The sequence below is a fragment of the Pistacia vera genome, unplaced genomic scaffold, assembly GCF_008641045.1.
Source record: "Pistacia vera cultivar Batoury unplaced genomic scaffold, PisVer_v2 Contig438, whole genome shotgun sequence".
NCBI lineage: Eukaryota > Viridiplantae > Streptophyta > Magnoliopsida > Sapindales > Anacardiaceae > Pistacia > Pistacia vera.
The window spans coordinates 359,292-364,595 of record NW_022196266.1 but is presented as its reverse complement, the minus strand read 5'-3'; the positions used below and the strand labels follow the sequence as shown (position 1 = coordinate 364,595).

General features: G+C 30.3%; 1 non-coding gene across 1 annotated transcript; it reads left to right on the top strand.

Moving 5' to 3' along the window:
- The first annotated feature begins 440 nt into the window (after positions 1–440).
- On the top strand, positions 441–545 carry LOC116144125. The gene has a single exon (XR_004130221.1). It is a non-coding gene; the product is annotated as a small nucleolar RNA R71 (small nucleolar RNA).
- Positions 546–5,304: the final 4,759 nt, after the last annotated feature.

The following is a 5,304-nucleotide window of genomic DNA, read 5'->3' as shown; positions in this document are numbered from 1 at the left end:
ACTCGGATCATAAGAATTTGAAAACAGATTATGAGGTCTTGGATTGTAGGAATTCATCATGTTGGCTTGCTCTACTAACTCTAGAAAATTTTCACTAGAAGGACAACCATTAGTTACATGACCAACATTATCACAAATAGCACATATCTTTTTGGAATTTCTTTGTCCCTGTCCCATCATCACTATGCACATGTTCTTCATCTGGTTGGTCAATTCCAAAGCCTGCATTGCCAACTCAATGTTAGTATTCACTTCATATATCTTACAAGATCGCCCTCTAACGCTTTTCCACTGCCAATTTGCTCCAAGCATCTCGTACAACTCATAAGTCTCCTATGCAATATTCTCCCCCATAGCATCACCTGCAACATTATCAACTACGACTTGACAAGCCTATGTCAGTCTATCATAGAAAAATTGATTCAATAACTCTAAAGGATATTTATGATGTGGACACTGAATTAGAAGCAATTTAAATCGTTCCCAAGCTTCATGGAATGGCTCACCTTCTATTTGGGTAAAAGTAGCAATCTTACCTCGCAATTCAACTGTCTTGGCATGGGAATAAAATTTACCTATGAATTTATTGTAGACTGCACCCCATGTGGTGAGTGTGATGGGGTCAAAAACAAGGAATCGCCAGAAAACATCCAATATGCAAAAGTTCGGCTAGCTCAAACCTAGACCCCAAGATCAACTAAAACGAGTTGTGAGAATGTTTGTTACCTTCGAATTGAAGTTTCAACACCAATGGACCTTTCTAAGGTATCTTGGAAGGTTCTTAGATGTAACAAGTGGGCATTTTTGCTTCCGTAACACTTTCCAAGCTTGTATGTGAGAAACTCTTTACTAATTTGTGCTTGAAACTAAATTTCAACACAAAATTCAAAAGGAATTGAAGAAGGAAGGTTCGGCCATGGGAGGAGAGAGCTTGAGATCAAAAACTTGATGAAAAAGAAATCTTATGCATGTAATAGTGATCCGGGCACATTTATATAGAAAGTGGAATTTGGACAATATCAAATCAGTCCAAAACTATATATGCCATACATGCAAGTATTCCTCCACCAATCATATTTTTAGCCCACTATTGCTAAATATTAAACATAACAATCGTGTAAGTCTTTCTCTAGAAATATATTAAACCATTTACTATATTTAACCATGTCTCTGAATACCTTCTGGAACTAGTCTAATTTAATTTCCCGAACGATTCTAAATAGTTCAAATTAGATTAGAATAAATTATTTTTCGCACATATCATCCAAGATAACTTTTATTGACTACCTAGGGGACCCATATGAAAATATTTAATAACAAGCTTCAACGTATTTGGTTCCGTACCCCTTTATCTCATAAACATAAGGTATCGAATGCGTTAACGTTGTCCGACGCCACTATAGGGACAACAATGCACTCCTGAATCAAACATTATGTTTATCAGAAACTTTAATAATTTAATCCGATTAAATTATCTGATTAAAGCCTTTCCATTTAGCGACAACTACATATATACTCTCATGGAATACCGATAATTGGAACTAGTTCACTATACCAATATAACCTTCCAGTTACATCTTTTCCTTGCGACCAATTTACTCTTATCGAATGATAAATGTTTAATGAACAGTTCATCAAACACTTGGCCAAGCCTCATCGTTCAAGACCCTGTAAGACCCACAAGGTGGTATCTTTTAAACCTTTCGGAGTTATGAATTCCATATCTATGAAATAGTGTTCTCGAACCCATAGAGCTACAATCCCAATTAGCCAGGGTATTGATTCGTTAAATAATAGAATCTCACCTTCTACTCTAATAAAAAACCGCAGTCTACAAATCAAAGGTACACTACCCACTCAGGATTAAGGTACATATGCCTAAGTGCTCAGGTGTGAAGTTTATGTTTTTTCTGTTATGGTAGTTACACAAAATTACAAACTTCACTTGGTCCAGTCCAATGCATACAGTATGCACAAGTGTCTCTGCCCTAAAATCTCTATTTTGGTGATTCGAGATTCATCACACCAACGAAGGCAGACAACGCAACAACCTTAACAAAACAAAGTGCCCAACTCCTGTTTTATAGTTGTGAACATGATTTTGAACTACAATAAAATCTCATATCTCCCATATATGACTATTTCATATAAACGAGAACTTTATCCTATTCTGTGGCTCAGGAACCTATGGCTATTGATATACATACATATACACATGTATTATAAAAGAGATATAAGATGGTAATATAAATAAAACATTTTCATTTATTTTACAATTGCTTACACCATTTCAGGAAAAAAAAAAAAAAAAAAAAAACATTGTTCTCTTAGGGGATAACCGCAACCGAGTGAAGCTGGAGCCAAAAATAATAAAAAGAATCAATTAATTATAGAATGTATCTTACATAAATCTTAGAGATGAACTTAAACTACCTCTTCTAATGAGGACCAATCAAATAAAGGATCAAATTGAAAGTTTTTAAGTTTATTCAAGTTAGGTTTCCCAAATATTATTTTGTAATTTCATTAAGTTGATTAAATTCTTATTGTGATGAATCTATTTTTGAAAGTGAAGTAGATAGCTTGTCATCATCTGCAGCTTGAATTGTATTAAAAAGAATTATTCATGTAAGATTCCTATCAAGTAAGATATTGTTCATTTTAAGTTCAAATTTTATACAATTTTGTTTTTGGACTTATCGTCCCAAAAATATTTTGCTTATCCAAGATAATTAAAACAGAAATTCTCACAAACTAAATTGTATTTAATATTTTGTGCATTATTAACTACTTTCTATTAATCTATATTTATTTTTTTAATAAAATTTTACCATAAATATTATTTAAATCTAAAATTCATATAAAACCTTTGATTTAATTTTATCTTAAATTTAAATATTTTATTAAAAAAATTACAAAGAGAAAGTCACCATCAATGGCTGAAATATTTTTTTTTTTATTTTTTTTTTATTTTTTTGAGCGAGTGAGACGACACATTTTAACAGTATAGTTATTAAAGTATACCGATCTCTCTACTGGTGATGGTGGTGTAGTCTAAATCATTGTGTTTGCAACGACTATCAAAAAATCCAAAAGTTTAAATGGATATCCTGACTAATCTAAACCTCCATTGATGAAACTCTGGACATATGTGATTAGAATTGTGTCATCTTTCATAACTACATTGTACTAAATCTCCGGCAAGGCAAATGGATATGGTGGTTACCGGTGACTTTTTTATTATTATCATTTTAAATCATAATTATCTTTACGTAAATATTCTCTCCTACAGAATTTTTTTTTTTTTTCTTATTCTTAAAAAGTGGAAGATCATGTAAGATGATTAATTAAAAACACTCTGAATCACGATATATATTCATATCATAACTATTATATATATACATATTCTTACATTCCACGGAATTTGTGGAAGCGGAACAACGTTATCATTAACATCCAACCATAGCAATTATTGTTGTTGTCTTCTTCAAAGATTACAGATTATTACAATGCAATGCAATTCTCAGAACGATGGTTTTGAGAAATCCGAATTAATTGCGTATATTTGGGACCAATAATTGTTCCCCTTTTAAAGTATGCAAAAGTCTTTCCATAAAAAATAACTGTTAAGGATACTATTCAACTACTAAGAAACTGCTTAGATTAAACATTAAAAAACTAATAATAAAAGTGAAAGACCAAATAGTAATTATAAATTTTAATTAATTAAAATTCTAACGGATCATTCATAACTATATCCCGCTAGTTAGATAAAATATCACATTTTATGTTAATCTTATTTGCTATAAAACTTGATATGATATGAACCCAAGTTTTTATGTAAACTACTCAAACTAAACTAATATTTTTCGGAGTAATGTTACATTTACACCACTCTTTTACACCATATTTATATATCATGATGTGGCATATACCACATCACACAAATTTTTAATTATTTTAAATTTTTAAATATTATAATAGAATTTGTGTGGTTGTGGCATATGCCACATCATGATATAATAAAAATTATGTAAAAGAGTGGTGTAAATATAATATTACTCTATTTTTAGATGCATGTTGTTATTTCTAGGCTTCTATTACATATTTATACTAATTTATAATAAAGACTTGCTAATATTGAGAAAGTCCAACGTAAAGCTCAAGAGAATAATTATAAGAAGAAGTTAACTTGGTAGCCAAAAAGATGCAAAAGGTATGACAGTAGAATAAGTAAATGAAGCCGTCATTTTTTGAATTTTCCCTCCAAGGCTTAGTCAACGATAAAAAGGACATTAAATATGTCATTTTGAAACTACTTAAATGTAATAGAGATAACACTTAATTTTAAATATGAATTTGCTCTTCGATTTTCTCAAACCAAACCCTCTATATAACTATTATAAAAATTTATGTTTTAATAATTGATCAATATATAAAACATAATTTTGAGAGGGATGAATTTACTTTGATATGTATAATTTTGAGAGGAATGGTAATACCGCATGAAGGAACAAGAAAAAATACCTAAGAAAATGTCTTAAAGTTTTTTTTTTTTTGGACAAATGAAGATAATATCATAAGAAGAAAGAGAAAAAATTAATTTTGGAATTATAAATATAGAGGATGTTTGTTAATGTACTTAAATACTATTAGAAGAGGAAGGAGAAAAAAAAAAGGACCAAGATCCTCTCCTAACCTGATTTTTACTTGAACAAAATACCAGTACATGATTGATGGCTAATATAAAATATACTAAAAAAGCAAACAAATCATAGTCACACATTATCATTAATGTACACGCATTATGAGATCTTTAAAAGTTCAAGCGAGTTCGGATTAAGAGAGCATCCTAATTTTAAAAAAAAAAAATAACAAATTTAAAACATATTCGTCATTTAAGAAATAAAATACGACAAAGAGTTTTAAGAATACAAAATAGAAGGAAACTTAATGAATTTTCCAGGGCTATGCACCCACTCAAACCTCACCTTTTAGTAGATTACTCTATCAAATTTAATACCCACGGCCAAAAAGGACAAGAAGGAGAAGAAGAAGAAGAGGATTTTACCGCATGAGAAAACTAGAAAGAACAATACGACTAGAAGAAAGTGTTTTGAAATGGCCATTTTTGTTTTTGTTTTTGTTTCTAAGTACCAATTTGAGTGGGCCTCTGTGTTATATTTATATATAAAAGCTATTGCATTTAAGCAATAAAAAGAATTTATTATGGATCAAATTCGGAGTAAACAACTTTTTTTACTCAACTAATGACTTAATGACGCTTTTCTACTTACTGACTTT